The sequence below is a fragment of the Pteropus alecto genome, unplaced genomic scaffold, assembly GCF_000325575.1.
Source record: "Pteropus alecto unplaced genomic scaffold, ASM32557v1 scaffold78, whole genome shotgun sequence".
In the NCBI taxonomy this organism is placed as follows: Eukaryota; Metazoa; Chordata; class Mammalia; order Chiroptera; family Pteropodidae; genus Pteropus; species Pteropus alecto.
Window position 1 is genome coordinate 12,728,884 of NW_006443124.1, and position 23,035 is coordinate 12,751,918.

Here is a 23,035-nt window from a genome sequence, read left to right on the forward strand (position 1 = left end):
TGTTATATTAAGGGCAACTCTTCCTTAAACTCCAAACTGCTGGGCCTGGTATTGCCATATCTTTTGATTTTTAAAAACGACCAAAAATCCAGACTTGTATAGCAGGTGCAATTTCCTAATTTTTAAATACTGGCTACTGTACCTCACCCCCCTTGCCCCCCAAAAAGCAAACAACACTACCACCAATAAAACCTAACAATGAATGAACCAAACGAAATACTTGTGTGGGCTGAATTGCAACCTCTACTTGAAATGCTAGGGTGTTTTGACCCACTGGAAGCTTGGCAGTGGCCTCGCAGCTGGGTTTCCAGGATGGGTAAGACTGGCTGGGACAATTCCAGAGTCAGCATGAGGAAGCACAATGTGATTGATGTGTGCTGAGGTAGAGTTCTGCATGCAGAGGGCTGTGGGTGGAAAAGGGAATGACTTCCCGAGCAGTGAGGAAAGGCTTCCCAGATGGCATCACGAGCTGAGGTTTCAAGATCAAAAGGTACAAAGTCTAAAGGAAGAGAGATAACAGGAGAAGGTATTCCACGTGAGAAAACTAAACTTGTAAAGGCTTGAGAGAGAATGATTTTTTTGTTGAAATGTTGAGAGTTCAGCATAGCAAGGAGGAGAGTATACAAAGCAAAAAATTTGCTTAATTTAAAAGAATTAATGAATAATTTATATGATTTCCTCTTAAGAATGACCATCTTCCAGGCTGAGGTAAAAAAAAAAAAAATAGGGGCCTTTCTTTTATCAGTAGTTGCTTTTTTCTTTTATCAGTAGTTGTCTTTGATTTGACTGGGGCTTTTGAGACAATACATATAGAAGTAAAAATTTTATATTTCCCCAGACATAAACTCATATTCCTTAGGCTAGCAAGTAGTTTGTAGTAATTCCTTTGGTTTTTAGATATTACTGGGGAGCTGACTTTACAACTTCAAAATATGCCTCTTTGGCATAAAGATTATCTTGACTGGGGTATTTTTAAGAAACGGCAAACATAGGAGAAACTCTGAAAACCAAGTAGAAGTTACCCTTTTGTAAGATATATTTATATTTATAGGGGAAATCTCCATTTGTAAGGATGTCTCCGCATCTTTGTACCAGGAAGAGGAGAATGACTAAATCTCAAGAAACTCTTATCATTGGAAGAGGCAGCAACTTAAATCTACATGACGACCTTACTTTTGTTTACTGTGCTTTTCCTGCTAACTTCCTATAACTAACTGTCCCTATCCCCCAACATCTGTTGACTTTAGTTGGGGATGGTATTTAGGGTGGTGGCTTGGGCCATTTTGAGGAGTCACTCAGTTTTCCTGAGTATATCCTATGTGCACAGGAGATATACACGTCATTAAACTTCTGTTTGCTTTTTTTTTTTCTCCTGCTAATGTACCTTTTATTACAGGGGGATCTCATTCAAGAACATAGAAGGGTAGAGAAAAAATTATTTTTCCTCCCCTACATTACCCTAAATAAAGGAAAGTCTTTCAACAGATGTTCAAAGGGCATTAAACATTATCAATCAAGCTGACTTCAGATTTCTTTGCAAAACAGCTGTGATTCTTTCATTTGCTGCTTTTAAAGGAAACCTTTATATCTATTGCTATATCTGTAGTTTTAATTGTAAGTATTCCATCTGTGATTTTTAGTTATTCATTCACCTCCAATAATAGCATAAGAGCATCAGTAACCCTCCCCACTCTCATTCGCCATCATAGAACTGATAGGAAAGAATTTAAATGCTCTTTGGTGAAAGAAAAACTCAACGCAAAAATAGCTTCAAAAATTACCAAAAGAAGAGAAATGATGAAATTTATCAGAGTATTAAAACATGCTGTTAAGCATATTTTATTTAATTTTTCAATATGTGTCCTGGAAATCATTAAAATCGTCAGCCTGCAGCTGCTCCTTTCTGAATACAGAGTGTTAGAATGTTTAGACCACAGCTTTCTTGGCAAGTCAACAATTTTGGTTATGGTCACAGGTTTTGCAGATTACTTTGGCCTCAAATGTTTTACGATATATTATTCCTTCATAATAAATATTAGAAATAAATGCCTGGATCAGTGTTTTTTATTTATTTTTATTTTTAAAATTTTTAATTTTTTAAAAAAATTGAACCACTTTATTGAGGAATGTGTGACATGTAAAAAGCTGTACATACTTAATATATACGATTTGATGAGTTTGGGAATAAATATACACCCACAAAACCATCACCACCATCAAGGCCACAGATACATCTGTCACCACCATCAAGGCCACATATACACCCACAAAACCATCACCACCATCAAGGCCACAGATACATCTGTCACCTTCCAAAGTCTCCTCCCATCCCCGTTGTTGTTGTTGTTGTTATTAATATTACTACTACTACTACTACTACTACTACTACTACTACTACTACTATTTGTGTGTATTATAAGCACTTAACATAAGATCTATCTCTTGAATCAGTAGTTTTTAAACTTTAGTGTGAAGAGACAGATTGCGGTGGGGTGCTAGTTAAAATGCAGATTTCCAGGCCTTGTCTGAAGAAAGTCTGATTTTGATTTTCTTAAAGGTGTCCTAAGTGATTTCGATGCTAATGGTTCCAGAATTGTTTTAAATGGTGCTGGGCAGATGATGCACTGAGAGGCCCAGCCAAGTCTTAAACAAATTAAAACTTCTGAGACGTATTCATAGTGATAATGCCAGGGAATACAAGCTCTGTGAGGGGACAGATTTTCTCTGTTTTATTCATAGCCATGTCCCCAGCATTGAGATCTGCACCAGGCACAGAGGGGGCACTCTATACCTATTTGTTGACTGAGAAGTATTTGAAAGAATGAACTGAGCATGATGTCAGCACTTGCTTTCTGATCTTCTTGCCCTTCACTTGTTCCTCTGTCTCACACTAACCATCAGTCACATAAAAGATTCATGCCACAACCTGCTCATCAAAAGACGCATTTGCAGGGTCAGAACAATGATATTCTGCAAAGTCATCAGCAGTCTTGAAACTATAATGTTGATTAGAGTTTTCTACTATGACTACCTACAAAACTAAGCATGGATTTGAAAGAATTGCAACACCTTGGTGGATCATGACAAAACAGTGTCCACATTTCAAATACATTCTTTGACATATCACACAAAATATGGCACCAACAGTCCCAGCAAAAAGTTATGTGGGTTTGAATGATACTACGTACATAATTCTTTTTTCTTTTTCAGAACTTGTGAGCTTGTAAAATGTTTCTGTATTAGTTGTCAAGCTCTGAAACCAATTTGGTGTGGTGTTGCAACTGGATCTAAAGGTGATTTGGGTGTGGTGGGGCAGACCCACATAAACACATGATTCCTTTGAAGAAATCTTTTATTATTTCTCTAGAGTGCATGGAAATATTTTTATGAAATCTTAAAGTTACATAAAACACTGAAGTAGAAACCAATATAGCAACAAGTTTTATTTGTCCTTAGAGATTCAGAAAAGATGGAAAATCCATGGTATTAACCCCTGGAACAGATCCAGCACTACTTCAAATGTGCTTCTCATTAGTAAGGACATAAGTGCTCATGCAGTTTACAGTTCTGACTGAGGTCCTAATTGATCCTCTAAGTCAGCACACTTAGCATGAAAGTTTGTAGTGCTCTTAACACCATAGCTAAAAGTAATCCTAAGACTGCTTTAGCTTAAATATCATGTAATCATTATAATTCTATTAATAGTACATATTCAGATATTGATCGTTATTAATTACTGATTGAACACTTCTCTGCTTGCTAATAGTATTTTTCAATGGCTTCTCCAGCACATTATTTCTATTACTTTTTCATTTTATAGTAATAAATACTTAAATCCCCCCAAAAGCCAGAATAGCTACACTTGTATCAGACAAAATAAACTTTAAAATGAAGATCAAATAAGAGACAAAGAAGGGCATTAAATAATGATAATGGTCATTATTTAAATCATTCAAAAATATTTACATACCCAACAGAGGAGCACCTAATAAAGCAAATATTAACAGACTTAAAGGGAGAAATAGACAGTAGCACAATAATAGTAGGGAACTTTAGTACTCAACTTACATCAATGGATACATGATCCAGACAGAAAATCAATAAGAAAGCATTGGCCTTAAATGACATGTTAGAACAGATGCACTTAAAAGATATTTACAGAACAATTCATCCAAAGGCAACAGAATATGTGCTCTTTTCAAGAACACATGGAACATTTTCCAAGAAACATCATGCGTTAGGCCATAAAACAAGTCTTAATAAATTTGTTGACTGAAATCATATCAAGCATCATTTCTGACCATCATAGTATAAAACAGGAAATTAATTACATGAAGAAAACTGGAAAATTCACAAATATGTGGAGATTAAACAATATGCTATTGAATAACCAATGGATCAAAGAAGAAATGAAAAGAACAATTAGGTAATACCTCAAGGCAAACAAAAATGGAAATGTGACATACCAAATTTATGGGATGCAGCAAAAGCAGTTCTAAGAGGAAAGTTCATAGCAACAAATGCCTATCTCAAGAAACAAGAAAAGTCTCAAATAAACAATCTAACTTTATACCTCAAAGAAATAGAAAAACAAACAAAACCCTAAGTTAGTAAAAGAAGGAAAAGCAAAGATTAGAGCAGCAATAAATGAAAGATACTAAAAAGCCAATAAAAATGATCAATGTAACTAAAAGCTGGCTCTTTGAAAAGATAAATAAAAATGGACAAATCATTAGACTCATCAAGAAATAAAAAGAGGAATCAAATAAATCAAATCAGAAATGAAAGAGATGTTGAAATTGATACTACAGAAATACAAACGAAAATAAAAGATTGTAATGAACAATTACACAGCAACAACTTGGACGACCTATAAAAAATGGATAAAGTCCTAGAAACACATAACCTGTGAAGACTCAATCATGATAAAATAGAAAATCTAAACAAACATGATAAAATAGAAAATCTACTAGCAAGGAGACTGAACCAGTAATCAAAAACCTCCCAACAAACAAAACTCCAGCACCAGCCTGGTTTACTGGTAAATACTATTAAGCATTCAAAGAAGAATTAATATTAATCCTTCTCAAACTCTTCCAGAATATAGATGAGGGGGGAACTCTTCCAAACACATTTTATGAGGCCAGCATTATCCTGATACCAAAACCAGACAAGAATGCCAGAAAAAAAGAAAATTATGGGCCAATATCCCTGATGAACATAGATGTAAAAACCCTCAACAAAATATTAGTGAACTGAATTCAACAAATACATTAAAAAGATCATACACCATGATCAAGTAAGATTTATTCTAGGAATGCAAGATGATTCAATATCTGCAAATCAGTAAATGTGATATACCATATTAAAAATGAAAGATAAAAATAATATGATCATCTCAACAGACACAGAAAAATCATTTGACAAAATTCAACATCTATTCATGATATAAAAAAAAAAACTCTCAACGAAATGGGTGTAGAAGAAATATAGCTCAACATAATAAAGGCCATATATGACAGGCCCACATCTCAGTCAATGGTGAAAAGATGAAAGATTTTTCTTTAATATCAGGGACAATACAAGGATGTCCACTCTTGTAATGGTTGTTCAGCATAGTATAGGAAGTCCTAGCCAGAACAATCAGGCAAGAAAAAGAAATAAAAGGCATTCAAATTGGAAAGGAAGAAGTAAAACTGTCATGCAGAAGACATGATATTATATATATAAGATCCTAACGACTACATCAAAAAACTATTAGAACTAATAAATGAATTCAGTAAAGTTGCAGGATATAAAACCAATATACAAAAATGTGTTGTTTCTTTACACTAATAATGGACTATTAGAAAGAGAAACTAAAAAAAATCCCCTTTACAACTGCATCAAAAAGAATAAAATACCTAGGAAATCCCCTTTACAACTGCATCAAAAAGAAAAAATACCTAGGAATAAATTGAACCATGGATGAAAAACATGTTATTGAAAACCATAAGGTGTTAATGAAAGAAAGCGAAGAAGACATTAATAAATGGACAGGTGTACCATGTCCATGAATTAGAATCATTAATATTGTTAGAATATCTATATCACCCAAGGTGAATACAGATTCGGTGCAATCTCTATCAAAACTCTAATGGTATTTTTCACAGAAATAAAAAAAAATAATTCTAAAATTTGTATAAACCGCAATAGACCTTGCATAACCAAAACAGTCTTGAGAAAGAAGAACAAACCTGAAGGCACACGCTCTCTGATTTCAAACTATATTACGAGGCTATAGTATGGCACTGGCATAAAAACTGACATATTGATCAACGGAATAAAATTAAGAGCCCAGAAAGAAACCCATGCATATATGGTTAATTAATTTACAATAAAGGAGCCAAGAGTATACAATAAGGAAAGGATCGTCTTTTCAATAAATGGTGGGGGGGAAATTGGACAGCAGTATGCAAAAGAATGAAACTGGACCACCTCCTTACACCAACTCAAATGGATTACAGACTTGAATGTAAGATCTGAAACCATTAACACTCCTAGAAGTAAACAGGTGGTAAGCTCCTTGTGATGATTTTTTGACCTGACACCAAATGGAAAGCAATAAAAGCAAAAATAAACAAGTAGGACTATATCAAACTAAAAAGCTTCTGTACAGCAAAGAAAACCATTGACTAAATGAGAAGGCAATCTGCTGAATGGTAGAAAATTGTAAATCATAACTCTGACAAGGAGTTAATATCTAAAATATGCGTAGAACTCATATAGCTCGATAGCAAAAACAAACAAACAATCTGATTAAAAATGGGCTGATAATCTGAATAAACATTTTTTTCTAAAGAAGACATACAAATGGCATAAAGAAGACATACAGGTATATGGAAAGATGCTCTATATCATTCATCATCAGGGAAATGCCTGTCTTAGAACTCTGGTTACCTCAATGTGTCTTTTAAGAGTACTTGTTTTCATGTTCTGCTTAGTTTTCCTAGTAAATTCACTATTATGTCTTGTTATTACAACCCTTCTCATACTTACCTAACTCTGGAGAAGTGTTTCTTTCTCTCTCAACTGATGAACTCAAATTAGTGTGACAATAATCATAGGAAAGAAATAGTCTGAAGGAAGAACTAAATAGCTCTTCTTGCTAAGCTGTCAGTATATTTATCTACAAAACTTTTTTTTTTCTGTTGTAATTAAGGATTTATTTTTTTTCAAGGTGACACATGGAAATCATAGCGATGCACATTAATGAGAAAATATCATTAACAGGTGATAGATCGAGTGTTAAGGCCTTTACACATTTCCATCCTTTTATAGAAGACAGAATGAATGGTTAGTGCTATTTCTGTTCTTTAAAGGTGGCTCCCTTTTCTCTTTCTGTCCCCCTACCCCACTCCGCCCCACTGCCACCCCTTCCCACCATCTCCTATATTCTGACTGATGAAAAATCCTAAACTCTGCTCACACAGGTTCATCTGACTCTGCCCTATTTCTTGGAGCTTGGCCCTTCCAGAACAACTGAAAACTCCGCAAAGTAACTACTAAAGTGAAGACTACCAATTCTCCATCTTTAGAAAGTAGAGATTTGGGACTTGACCAGATGGCCTAGAAGCTTCCTATACATTTAACAGCAGCAGCAAGTGCTAGGATAACTTTTGCTCAGAAACAGCCTTGAAGGCAAGGTTTCGATGATCTTGAGTTTACATTTATCTCTTTATATTATGTAATTAATTCCTACAACAACAACAAAAACAGCAACAAAACCCTTTAAAAAGAGATTGATTTCGATGTCTTACTTGAGAATAATTTTCTCAAACACATTCACGTTAAAATATTTTATTTCCTCTTTAGCTAAAAGTAACATTTCAGAAAAGTGAGCTTTCAGTTTTCCATTTGGAAAAGAAAAATTATAAACAAAAGGCCAAGATTCTCACATTAGAGAATAAAGATTTGAGAGTCAACCAATGAAATCATAGTCACCAAATGAAGTTAAGATTTATTTAATGAAGTCATGATTTATTTTAAATAATTTAAATCACTGTATATATACACATACACACACCTGTGAGTTTCAAAGTATTGTACTCCAAGATCTCCACCTCTTCAGTTTGTGGTATTAAGGCCATATGAGCCAGAGTCTAAATAAAATTCAGGAATTACTGATCACTAGTCTAATGATGTGAAAATCACGTTACTATTACATTTTTTTTTTAAAGGCTTCAAAACCCTGTCACTGCACCTCACTTGATAGCTAAATTTTGTGATAAGTAATTACACTTTTGACATAAGGTCTATCGTAGGCACAATCATAGGCTAGAAGTTTTTTTAAATCATACCATTAAGCAATCTAGTAACATAGAACCCATAAAAATATTAGTGTTTGCTTCCAATTCCTCCACAATAGTCAACATCTCTTATAGTGGCACCCCTAATGATTACTGTGAATATTCTTTGCCATATTTTAAATATAGAATACTCAGAGTAGAATTGCATAGTTTTGATATTCTCTTGTAAAACTCAGAGGGCAGCCCTATGTCTCCATTAGCAGAACAGAATAAAACCTCTTGAATTTAAAATAAAGCCGCTCCTATTCTAAAAAATTGCTTTTGATCAGATCTTAGAAAGTGCCACTCTCCTCTATTATGGCTGACAGCTCTTTGCCTTACCAGCCACCTTGGCTTCCGTTTCAAGATGTAAGGTTATCACATCCATACTAACCTGGAGAGCACACTATGATGTCGATGTCCTGTTAAAATATGACAGAGCGCGCACCGTTCGCTCTGAGCTTCTGAACTTCATAAAACAAGGAAAATCATCACCTGCTGTTCTCTCTACTTCTCTCTCCAAAGTCATTTCCCACGTGTCTTGCCCAAAGGGACTCCCTGAGCCAATCGACTATTAGCCTTGGCTGAATCGCTGTTTTGGATGTATTTCTTTTGATAGTCTCATCGTTGTTCTACTTGAACAAAAGAGATTCAGGTCCAACCTACAGGAACTGCATAAGCCCTTGTGTTAATATAGCCTTATCTCATAATTCATCAATATTTTAGCAATCTCTTGCTGATTGCTGAATTAGATTAAAAGTTCGTTCTCTATGTGGCCTTTACTATCTCTATATTATCCTTGCCAATGATTAGGAAATGGGGCCAAATTGGCTACAATGGTCTCTTTTATATAACATATAATTACTCCACAAAAGGTAGTTTTTTAAAAAGGAGATACTAATTTATGACTATGATTTAATAGTTTATATTTTAATATGGATTAATCTAGCCTTTTTGGATCTGCAAGTAAAAATAACATAAACGCTCACCTAGGAAAATTTTTTTCCACCAAAAAACAAAATCTTCTAACCCTGTTATTTAACATCATTCTTGTGAAAAATACATCTCCCATAGCATAAATTGAGAGGGAACTGTCATTTATCTCTCTTAGAAGACCTTAGACCACTCTTCATTCTGTGAACCATTCATTCATTAGACAAATATTAATTAAATGCAAAATACACCATGTAACATACCAGACTAGGTACATAGAGACAAAATCAGTGATGTACTGCCCTCCAGACCCTCCACTAGGCTATTTTCTTTTTCTTTTCATACAGTTGATTTCAGAATCTCATGCGGATTATCAAGAAATTCTGCTTTAGGAATATATATATATACACACACACACACACACACACACACACACACACACATACACATATATACATATATATACATATATACACATATATATGATAAGGAGATTACTATATATGTAATATATATCTTATACATCTCATTATATATGTATATATAATCTCTAGTCTTGGCTGAATCAATTTTTTGGATGTTTTCCTTTGAAATAGCTTCATCTTTGCTATACTTTAATATAAGGGAAGATACACATACATACACACCTCTATTTGTACATTTCCAATAGTCTTTTGTCTACAGGGTTTTTAGATAAAGGATAAAACTGCCTTTGTGATAATGTGCTTGTGTGTGCTTGTGTGTGTGCGTGTGTGTGTGTGTGTTTACCACACTCCTGTTTCCCTCCCTCTTTCACACTCCATCACCCTTATACCATCCCTTACGTCCTACTCACCACAGATTCAGTCTCATTCTCCGCTCTGGAATCAATCCTATTTCTGGGCATAAAGATAGTAAGTGACTCTAAGCTAATAGTTCAGCTTTCGGTCAGCCTTGCTGCCTGCTCTTATTCTAGGACCTGCTCTTTGTCTTGCCTTCTTCCCTATAGCCCACCTTCTGCCATGTAAACTGGTTCCAGTTTCAAAATCTCTGCCTGGCTGGTTGCCTCTGAAATTCCTACCTCTGAGCCATGCCCACCTCCAGTGCCTCCATGGGCACAGGGTCCTCCCTTGTTGGCTCCACAAGCCTTTCAGGTAAAGCCTGCCTACCTTTAGGTGAGTGTGAGACCTTGATCACTGCCAAAAGCCTATGTCTACCTCTGGCCATAGTCTGATGCTGGACTAGAAAGGAGATGCTGCCCTTGGCTAATTTAGATATGCCCTGGCACCTGGTGCTGGCTCAGCCCTCACACAGCTTCCTCAGCCCGGCTCCACGTTTCTGCCAAATGAGCTTCAGTTCTGAAAACAACATCTGTAGTAGTGATTGGTAAGCAGGAGTTACAAACTTGCCATGTCTGGTGTACAGAGGTATTTATGTATTTTGTTTGGCAAGCATGGTATTGAAATACGGAAATTACTTTTTCTTTTTCTTTCATTTTCTTTTTTTTTTTTTAACTCACTATTAAAATTTAATAATTAGAGATTTTCACATTAAAAAAAGCCCAGAAACAAAAAACAAAAGCTAGATTTCCAAGATGGCTTGAAGGTGGAAGCTATAACATGCTAGATGACTGATGTTGCCACATGGCACCTCTCTACCAGAGACAGGCAGCTCTTGATGCTTCAGGCTGTGTGTGATTTCTCAATCCAGATGGTACAATTGCTGTGTAACCTACTGTTTCTCCAATCATAGCTAAATGTCAAGGACCCTGGTCATTATGTTTGTACTGTTGCTTTATTTTTTTTCATATGGAAGATTTAAGTGGAAAGTTAATATATTCTTTTACCTTTGTCTCTACTAAAAATGGTAACACAAACGATCTAGCCACATGCTAAAAAAACAAAAAACAACAACAAAAAAAACAGTAAAAATAAAAAGGAGAGGGCATATTTCTTAATGGAATAGAAGGCTATTCCTAAATGTCTAATATGCAACATTTCTGATACTCCACAGTCAAATCCCCACATTCATTACCTGCCTGATTCCTGTCGGCATTTAACCCATATGGCATTTTGACCCATATAATAGAGTGCTTTGGGGAAAAGGGTGTGGATGGTGAAAGGATTCGAATACAAGCAGAAATACTGAGAATATTTGGATATGCCTTTGGAAAGGAGAAAACTTAGAGGGTTACAATCATTTTTCACATATCTGGAGAGCTGTTAGATAGAATAAAAATCAACTTTTTCCATATGGTTCCAGACTGATACCAGGAAAAGAGCTATGAGGAGACATGTTTTGGATGTATTCAAAGCTACGGAGAATGACAGGAACACATTTTCCTTCCGCGGATGTGTGCACGCAAGGTCTGTAGGAACACCTAGAAACTCCAGTTTTCCCTTCAGTTCTAAATATCTATAATCTTTAAAATAATAGAAGACATTATATTGAGAACAATGATTTACTTCTGTTTAAAGAGTAGAGGCTAGCTAAAGGATGTATGTAAGGGAAAACAGAAAGAATAAAGGTAGGTAACAGTTTTGAACACTGAATATTGTTTAGAGCCAGAGGAAGATAAGAAAACCCTAAGAATTTTGAAGACACGTGAGGCCTTTTGAGGCTGATGAGGTTTTGAGCACTGAAATACTCTTTACATCAGAGACAATATGTTTGGATATTCCCATTGTAAAGCACAAGTTCCCCAGGAAAAAAATCCCTGGAACAGACTCCTAGGCGATTAATCATAAATATATCTACCATTTACGCACAAGATAAATGCCTACCAAAGCTATTTCACACTTGCTTTAGGCATTAGCTGGGATCACCAAAATAATATATCCTTTTTAATAAAAGTGGTTTTTTTAAGTATAAATATATTCTTGTCTTTGAAAATAATCCCTGTGAAAATATTCTATGCATAACAACTAAATCTTTTACTCTGGAGTACTTTCTGTTCACTTAAAGAAACAGAAATGTCAAAATGTAATAAATAGTCACCATTTAACCTTATTTTTCTCATGTATAAGTTTTTTGTGCATTGAAATATATATTTATACACATACGTCAAGGACCAGTTCAGTTCTTTATTCTGTTTGAGCCCAAGCTTCTTCATTTGTTAAACAGAAACAAAAATATGACCTTGCTTACCCGATTAGTCTTTAAATATGTACAAAATTTCCATCTATTTGGCTCCATCGACATAGCTACAATACCATGTATATCTTGTGATTTCTCATAAAAAGTGAAGATTTATTGGAAGTATAGGAATGAATATATATCGATGAAATGAAACTTGCTTTTAAAAGTGAAAAGACAAGTCATAAACTGAAAGAAAATATCTGCAATACATACAGTTGACACAAGTTTAGCATACAGCAAACACAGAAATATAACCAAATCAATAGAAAAATAGGCAAAAGACACAGACATTTCACACAAGAGGAACATGAATGGCCGATACATTTTAAAAAGATGCCTAAGCTTATAAGTAATCAGGGAAATGCAGTTAAATCTCAATGAGAAATCACTTATATTTATCCAACTGGCAAATAGTAAAAAGCCAGAAGGTAAGTGTTAGTGATGATTTAGATTATAGAGAGATTTATACACATTGCTGCTGGAAATGTAAGCTGAGATGGCCACGTAGAACGAATTTGGCATTACTTGGCAAAGTATGAGCCTATGGCAAATTCATATCTAAGATGTAACCCTAAGGAAGTGCTTCTCCAAGTCCTACAACTGTCTGCAACAAGATAGGCACAGAGGTTGGAAATTTAATAACAGTTTGGCAGAGTAATTTTACATCCATTAAATCTAATTAAAATGAGGTTAAATTTTTATGTCTTTTTTCATTTTCTTAGAAGTTAATTTTTATTGTCTTTGTTGTTTTCTCCAAAAAGTTTAATCTTCAAAGTATTGATAATAAAACAAAAAAGAGAAAAGAAATAGACCATTCAGCAAAGACAATTTGAGAAGTACTAATCTAGAGAGCTCTTGCACTAGAAGGCTGTCAAGAATATCTGTCTCAGTACTTTCTGTAATAGCAAAACAACACCATCACAAACTTTAAAACTCAAACTGAAATACAGCTAAAATAAAGAGGAAAAACATGTCTGTCTACAGGAGACTAGATAAGTAATTTATGGTATAGTCACACAATGGAATATTATGCAATAGTAAAAACTAATGAACTATGACAATGTAAAATAACATGAACAAATCCTAGAAAAGTAGTGATGAGAGATAAAAGCAAGTCTCAGAAAGCTCTATACAGTGTGACACCATTTTTTATAAAGCTCAATAACATAATTAATTCATTAATTAACTGGTTGGTTGATTAATAAATTAATATAGCTTTTAGGCATACATACTCACATGATAGAATCTTTTTTTAAGCAGAAAAATGATGAGCTCCAACCCATCATAGTAGATACTATGCTGAGGCAGGGGGATTCGAATAAGGGAAAAATAAACACCATAGATAGATCTATTTATTGATGATAATCTAGCTTTTGAATTGGATAATGAGTTCAAAAATGCTTCTGTTAGTATTAGGCTTTGTATTTTAAATAAATGTTATAGATATTTTTGGTGCATAAAATAACATTAAAGTTTATTCCAAATAAAATTTAATCTCTTTTGGAAAAGAACTGCCAAAAATTTTGTGGCTCAAGTGTTACAAGTAATGAGGTTCTGACTTAGATCTTAAGATAATTAAAATCTCCACTTAGATTACAAAATCTAACTATAAAATTATTTGAAGTTAGGTACTATAGTGATATGTGCTGTTTAGATAAAAACATATAAAATATATGAACATAAAAAACTATCACTGTCTGTCTACAAATCCCCGTATAGTTGAAAACAGAAATAAAATTGACAATTACATATCCCGCATACAAAAATAAAATAATGTCTGGTGTAAGGAAAGTGGCATTCTTTCATAGTTCAAATGTTTCTCAAGCACTTACATCATCTCGGATGCAAATATGGGGCTGGAAGTATGGTGGCAAAATCAGTAGGGAAGATCCTATACCATGGCACTTCAAGATAGGGGGAATTAGGAGAGGCAATAGGGTACCAAGTAAGCGATCATTCAAAACCATAGGGTTACGTGCTATAGAGATAATAAAATAGGGGGAATGTGACAGTAGTGACAGGGTTGTGAATCAGGGGGGTGTCTAATACAGGGTGGTCAGAGATGTCCTCTATGAGGAAGTAGCCATTAAGCAAACCATTTTCTGCAGAAGAAAACTGCTTGTTCAATGACCCTAAATGAAAACAAGCTTAGAGTATTAAACAACAACAACAACAACAACAACAACAGAACATGGTCTGTAAGGCTGAAGCCATGAAGTTGGAGGGATCTCCAGAGGGGTCATGGGGCCTTGACCGTCATGGAGAAGAGCTGCTCAGAAGTTCGTTCATCAACTTCTTTTGGGCTCAATTGGCATACTCTTCTGGAACATTTGGATCCATCTTCATAGCTGTGATGCCAAGTACACACAATAATTTCCAAAGGGGTCAAATATATGGTGACACTAAAGAATTAAAAAAAAAAAAAAAATTCCGATAGCTTTTGCATCTTTTGCCAGACAACACTGCTGATGTTCAGTCCCATAGATTCAGCCACCAACTGGATTTCTCCACTTGGTGTTTCCACAGGTTCCTAAAACTCAACAGAACCCAAGCCTAACACATTGTATTTCTTATCAAGGCAGTGCCTTTTATGGTAGCCCTGTCTCTGTTCACTTAGGTAGCCATTCCAGAATTTGGGAGTTATCTAACTCCCTTGTTCCACTTACCCCTCTAATTCATGGCTAAGTATGATTGATTCTAACTCATAACATCTACCTTGTGTCCTTCCCTCCATTCCTGTCATTATTTTAGTAATTCTCATCTCACCTATATTATTAAACTGGCCTTTTTACTGTTCCTGTCTCAATCTTACCCCATCGCCAATCTATCTTCCACACGATTTTCACAGTAAACTTTTTAAAAGGCACATCTACCTTAAAACCTGCCAACTGCTTTCCTTGACTAGAGGACAAAGTCCAAACTCCTAATTCCTTTCCATGCCATTCATGTGCAAGGCTCTAGCGGGATGGAGGCTGCAATTCCCCGGGTCGAAATAATTCCTCTTTCCTTGGCCCTCATTGCACCACATGCAAACTTTCAATGCGGCATAGAGGATATCACGGCTCCCAGTTGACAGTTTGCCTCTTTCCTTATATGCTCCGTGGATCCTCAGTATTGAGGGCAGAGCCTGCTGGTCTCAGGAGGTCCTGATTACCTTCTTGTTGAGTGACTCGGGAGTAAATTAAGCTCTGTCTGTTTAATTTCTAGATAAATCTCAAACTATTATTTTCTTTCCATCATCCCTGCCAACGCTTAGGTCTGTGTCTCATCAGCTCTTGCCTGTACTATTTCAGTAGCTTCTGAAATGGTCCACTGTCCTCTTTGTCGACGCCATCTGCCACACAGCTGCCAGAGTTAAAATCCATTCTTATCGCTTACTGCCTCAAAACTCCAGCTGCTCAGAATCCCTTAGCATGGGGATCCATGACTGTCCCCGGGACTTCTTTGAGGCCATTACATGCACAACACACTCCAGTTATACCAAATTTCTTAGAGTTTCCCAAATGTATTATGCTGCCTCTTGCCTGGAATTGAGTTAATTCCTTCTACCTGAACTTTCCTCCCACTTCTTTCTCCCTCATGCATCACTGCTCCTCTAATCCCTTCTCTATCTGGCTTCATCTTCTCAGCCATTAAGATTTAAATCAAGCATTACCTTCTCCATGAAGCCTTCCCTGGACCCTACCTGGCTGCCTTAGATAACCTCTTCCAATTCCCACAGTATCCAATGCACACCTTAGTTATACAACACCATGTCCTATTATTTTTCACCCATTTGTCTCCTTTATTAGTTTTATTGGAGGCGGGGGTCTGAAACTTGTCTTAATGAACCCTGAACACATGGCATAACGCCTAGGAAATGGAGGGCCATCAATAAATATTTGGAAGAACAAAAGAAAAATTAACATTCTTCATTTTGGTCTATTGGTAATATACTGTCTTTAAACAATTATATAAGCAAAATAACAATGAATTTTTCTGATTTCTTCTGAGTCTGAAGATTAATGAGAGTAGCAAAATAATCTTCTGTCTCTTTTACCTTTATTAGGGAATATATCATCAAGATATTGTCCCTCTTGAGAAATACTAGCTTATTTCTAGAGAAGTGAGTAATGAGTCCAACACTACTCACAAAGCCTGAGAGTTTTCTGAAAAGCATTTCAGTGACAGTTTTGACATTCAGAGAAACCAATTCATTGGGAAATGAGGAGGTGGAGAAAAATGATGGCAACAAAACAAATAATATTGAATCTGAAAGAGTGAAAAGTTGTGAAAGAACATAATTGGCATGAGCTCCGAAGTTAAATTAAACAAATGAAAATATGTGAAAAAGGAATTAAAAGTTGATTTCAGGCAGTTAAAATGTTTCTCAGTCTCATTTTCCCAAGACAAATTTCATCATCTATTCAGCAATTCACTTTGCAGTTCTTAAAAGGAAGTAAATCTGTATTCGTTAGTGTGCGATGTTTTAAGAGATATTGAGTGAAAGAAAACTAAAGTACAGAAGAAAATTTATATATAGTCACATTTATAGCCCAAAAGAAGAGAACGCATGTACACGTGTATGTAGATGTATGTATACAGATATAAATGTACCTACGTGTCTATAGCCATCTATATCTACCTGCACAGAATATTTCTGGAAAGATAAGATTCATAATATGTTGTTGACTGGGGGAATGGGCTTTAGAGTCTGATGTTGGACAGAAACATTTTTCATTGTTTACCCTTTTGTAGTTTATGAATTTTTAGCCACATGCCACATAATAATTAAGGGAAAAAACACAAAATGTGACAGAACACTTAAGTAAATAAAACCAGAGGTGATTGTGCAATTAAATTATTCCCTGTTTTAAGGAAACTACACTGCGGTTATCCTTACCATTAAAAACACGGAAACAGGACACTTTGTATAGATAAATGTTGCAAACAAAAATGAAATTACATGTCTTTTTAGTTAAAATCCTTCAAACACAAGCTCTTAAATCAATGTAGTAGTAATAGTAATTAGTGATTTCAGGATGATTCAATGATTTTCAGGAATAACATTTTTAAATTCAGTTGTTTCTCCTCTCAGCAGGTGAAGGTCCTCTTTAAGGGAGTAAAAGTCACCAATACACATAAATGGGAGATCACATAAGCTCAGAACTAAAGATTGCAATGGGCTCAACAATGCTCCACGTTCTTGAGTGTCACCAGCCAATGTCACCAGCCAATGTCAAACTAATAATCCGAAACCTTTCTGTGCCTTATTAAAATAAATAACTTGTATATTATATTTTGATTTCTAAGACTCCCGTTCTAAAGTTATCATAAAACTTAACACTTTCCTAATGAAGACAAGAAATAAAACAAAGTAAATTGTTTAAACATTAAAATAAATCACCATGCACACTGGAAGAGTAATAACTGGGAGATGAGCACCGTAGGCCATGTATAGGATAAAAAATCCTGGGTTTGAATTCACATCTGCCACTTATAAGCTCTGGGATCCCAGGAAAGCAATATCATTTCTTTCAACCTTACCGTCCCCTTCGATAACAAAAGGAACATATCTCACTGTGTTGTTGAAAGATTAGTGGAAATAATATAAATAAAACAATGCTTCATGAATAATATAAATAAAACAGTAAGTAAATGGCACTTAGTAGATGCATAAATGTTATTAAAATTGTAATGGTAATACTTAATAATAGTTGTTAATCATAATCATCTGGCATTGTTTTTATGAAACAGCTGAAATCAAGAATTAGAATGAAGCGTGGGTGGGGGGGGGAGTAGGTAATCAAAACAAAGGGAATATAGTTTGGGGGCAAACCTAAACAGCTTTCTCCATTGCTGTTGTCTCTCAAGTTGTCACCTTGCTATAAAAGATTCTTTCACTATCTTTTTACCTTATAAACTTATCTCTGTGCTTAACTTTTTCTGAAACCTGTTTTTGAGATATAGTAAGAAATAATATTAATTAATTCCAATTTCCTGACAATTAAAATGTATAAATGATGTGTCCCACATGCACCCAAGGCCACCCAATGGTCACGCATGTCTATGTACCACCAAGGATCAATTCCAAGACTGATTAGGAGAAAACATATTACAAGTGATCTGCACAATAATTACACAGACGATTGGGAGTTTAATGAAAGCAAAATTATTAAAACTTTCTGACTCTTGCCTTTTTCATAGCACTGAGACTATGAGTCCTCCTTATGTCTACCAAGAGGAACTTTTGGTAAATTGGTAAATGACTATGTAATCTCTTTTTTTGACCAAATAATCTTTTACATAAAAATCCCTGAACTCAGTCTAATAACACATCTTTCTAAGATGTCCAATTATGTTGCAGTCAAGAAGGGGTGTGTCTTATACTCCCATGGTAATTTCTAATAAAGATTTTCTAAGTGAATTATATCTAGTAAAGGGGCTTAGAAAATATTAACTGTAACTTTTATGATGTCTTTGGCGAAAGGCTACAGAAGTCTGATTCTGAAGGCTGTGTTAAGCTGTCTCAGGGTTTTCAAACCTTGGTACTATTGACATTTGGGGCTAGCAAATTGTGTGTGAGAGAGAGAGAGAGAGAGAGAGAGAGAAGGGAGAAAGGGAGGGAGAGGGGGATCATCTTGCACATTGTAGGATGTTTGGCTGCATCCTGGCTTCTACTGATTAGATGTATCCCCCCACCACCACCACTCGCCCCATTGTGACAATTACAAATGTCTACTGGCTTCCAGTTGAGAACCGTTGGACTATCTGTACTAGCCAAGTTAATTCTTGCTACCCTAAACCTATTCTCTTTCTGAAAGAGCGTATATATTACAAGTTCAATTTACTCTTTTTGGGTGGGGGGGAGGTGTCCAAGCCTTTATAACTATTTGACAGGTAACATCATTGTTCCTTCATCAATTTATTCTTTTTCTAAAGAAATGATCAGTTGCTATGAATATTATTTTAGAAGCACTTAAATGATATTTATGAACCTAAGCTGCCACCTGTTATTCTAGGATGAAAATTTTGACTAACAAAGTTTTTCTTTGCTTTGTTTTGCTTTGCTTTAATTTTCTACTGACTCTCTTTGGTGAAAATAACTAGGACAATGTATTAGTTATCATTATCATAATAATAATTCTCCATGTTTAATTTCTCATGGTGGACATAAGTCCACTATAAATCTTATCTACTGCATTGGCTATTTTGATACTTTTGTGGGGAAATACACACGTGGTTTATATGCACCCCCACGCACATGCACATGCATGCACTCATGTGGAAGCACGTGATGCAGAGTGGAGGTAGACAGAATGTTCCTGCGGAAGGATTTTGAATGGCTGATAACTGCGCCATACCTCAACAGAGATCTGGCTCTCAATTTTTAAGATAGATTACTGAAAAATTCAACAAATAAAGAAGGGTGAAGATAAGAAAACTGAATTACAGTAAGAGTATGAGGTCCTGCAGAGAAAGGGTGAAACTGGACCTTTGGAGAATTAGAGACCAATGCTGTATTGCCAAAATAGAATTAGGCACAGAGTTACACAAAAGTGTGGAGAACGAGAACAAGGAAGGGGAACACAGACATGGAGGAAGATGTGCCTTCTTAAAAATTTAGTCAGTTGTGAAGTCATTTCCGCTGAGGCAGAAGCCAGAGCTTGAGAAAGGGTTCACAACAAAAAAAACCATCTACGAAAGAAGTTGCTACCTGTCCTTTGAGGAAGGTTAAAATCAAAGCAAAGGGCCTCTTCCTGTTGAAAGATTTAGGGGAGACAACAACTTAGCCCCATTGGAAAATAAAAGGTCTAGCTACTTATATCAACTCGGATTTTGGCACTGTGGCCTAAATATCAAGAATAATGGGTCATTTTATAATTGCATCACATCATATTACATTATAATAATTTATTGCTGTTATGTTGTTTTTAATGTTTCTCCTTGTTCAAAACTGTGAACACGCTGAGGTTCAGGACCCTGTTTAACTTGCACACTGTGGAATCTCCAGTTCCTAGCACAGAATTAGCCCCATGATCTAAATAACTGAATATCTGATGAATTTATGGCTGTACCAGGAGGAACTATGCTTGTTTGAGAGTGTCTCTGAGCTTATCATTGAAATGGAAAATTGATTAATTCAACAAATATTTCCTGAATGCCTGCTAATAGGAACACCAGAATACAACAGTACAAATGTCCACACCCTTGTAGAGATTACATTCTGGCAGGTAAGCCAAAAAGGAAAAGAATATATTGATTAACAATAAGTTCATACTGGGATAAACAGTATGAAGGAAATTAACATGCTTTCTTTCATTGGGTCTCGTGGTCACTCTGCGATCAGGCTATGTGGTTTCACCCCCACTTTACTGATAAAGAGAATAGGGCTTAGAGTCTGCAGCTTTCCTATAGGCGGTGACAGCTCCAGAGTTAGAGTTTCTGACAGATCATATCTTGTTCTTTCCATTACAATATGTTTTTATGTGCAAACTGCCAGTTAAAAAATAACCATGGTTCTATGGCCATGCCACCCTGAACAAGTCCAATCCAGTCTGATCTTGAAAGCTAAGCAGAGTCAGGCCTGGTTAGTACTTGGATGGGAGACCACCTAGGAAGACCAGGTGCTGTAGGCGTAAAAAATAACCCGTAAGCTGACAAGGTCCTTGAAATCTGTGAGGTCAATCAAGGGTTGCCTCGCCTAAAAATAAATAAATAAATATATATACACATATATGCGTGTGTGTATATATATACATACATATATATACATATATATATATTAAAAATAGCCATGGGATGTATAGTACAGCATTATCAATAATACTGTATAACTATTCAATAGTTATAGGTGTCAGATGGGTGACTCCTGGGGTGATCACAAGGTATGTAAGTGTCTAATCACTATGCTATACACCTGAAACTAATGTAATATTATTGTATGTCAACTGTAATTAAAAAATAAATTTTAAAAAATATGTAAAAGAAAGATATGATTTATGACACAATTAAAATGAATGATTTTAATATTCAATTTTCTAAACTGCTATGTATATTTACATCACAGCATCTATAAAGAAGGATAAAGGCCTAAACATTTAATTAGTTTTGTAAATAGCACATGTATAAGCACATGAGGGAAGATTATCATTCTATCTTGCAACTTAGAAAGATGAACAGGATAATGCAGTTCTTGTGTGTTATAATTTGCACCATATAAAGAGGGAGCATCTGTGACGCAGCGATGCGATTCCATTGTTCACCTGGAAGCTTGGGACCCTTAACCATGTGTGGCCAGCGGCACACCATGAGTAGGGAGCTCGGAAGCCCTCATCTAACCAACCCTGTTGAGCGAGTCCGCATTTTAGGTTAGGTCAAATCTCAACCCAATCAATCTCCCATAGGCCCTTCAGTCAAAGGAGGATCTGAGCTAAATTGATGATATCTTTCATTGTTATAGTTTAGACATACTAAATAGTGGAGAATAACACAATAAATGCTGTGGACCATCCACATAATTGACACAGACTATCTTGACCTTCTGTGTCCACCCCAGTTTAGATGTGCATCCCTAGAAATGAGGAAGTAAGAGTTTGCCTGCGCACATCTCCCTCGAGTACCAGCCAACTAGAATAGCCATAACTTCGCTTGAGCATTCCATAGGCAGAGGTGTTGAAAAGGTGGAGGGGGAAGGACTTTACATTTAATCAATACATGTGTCCATGCTCTTCTTTTAATGAGAAATAAAGGTGCTAAGGAAATATCTTTTAACTTTGCTCACCTCTGAGAGCAGAATTTTTGAAAGAGAATTTTTTTTTAAACTTGATGAGATTTCACTATTTTCATTCCTCAGTAAGTGTTCGTTGTTAGAACTAAAAACATTTTCTTGGAACAAGCTGAAAACACTACTTTTTGTATTATATTCTTCATAAAGATAGAGTTGGGATATACTTCTTCCAAACTTTGTGAACAATTTAAAGTTGCAAACTGTCAGTATGGTGGTAATAATTTAGGTACATACTTCCTTTCTTGGTTGATAAGGTGCTGAAATTGTACCTCATTGCTGTTATTTCAAAGTATATATTTATAGAATTGAAAACACTAATAGTGTATAATCATAATAAGCATCCTACGCTCTGAAATAATCTTCTTTAGTATAGAACAAAACCTTGTTAGTTCATCTTCACAGAGTAAAAGCACAGAGACAGATTAACTCTTAAGAAACTGCTGCTATGTAAGCAATTTCATCAGTGGCAATTTCTCAACTATTTGCCTAATTTTGAGTACTTGTGAATTTTGTGACTGTCTAGTGTTCCTAATTTATAACTTAACGATAGTCCTAAGTAACATACAAATAAAAATAAAATACCTTTATTCATACAAATAACATAAATAAAATAAAATAATTTTATTCATAGATTTACAGAAAACAACTATCAGATAATAACTGAGAACAAGACATAATTATGTTCTAGAGAGTTGATGTTAATTATTAATTAAAGAGACATGAATGTTTAGTAGAAAGAATATTGGCTTAGCATCAGAGATCTAGGATGCAACCCAGAATCTACAGTTCACTGAGTAGGCAAGTGTCTTAATCTCTCCACTCTTCTGCAGATATCACATGGGGTTGTGACAACTTAGCTTGCAGGGTGGGTTGTTTTAATGATTAGAGA

The 23,035-nt window shown here is 35.4% G+C and overlaps 1 protein-coding gene and 1 pseudogene across 1 annotated transcript in view; one reads left to right on the forward strand and one right to left on the reverse strand.

Annotated features, from left to right (window-relative positions):
* Window positions 1-23,035, reverse strand: part of CHSY3 (chondroitin sulfate synthase 3) — a 224,477-nt gene that overhangs the window by 25,895 nt on the left and 175,547 nt on the right. The gene's annotated exons all lie outside the window — the stretch shown is intronic.
* On the forward strand, window positions 20,877-20,995 carry LOC112472014 (annotated as a pseudogene).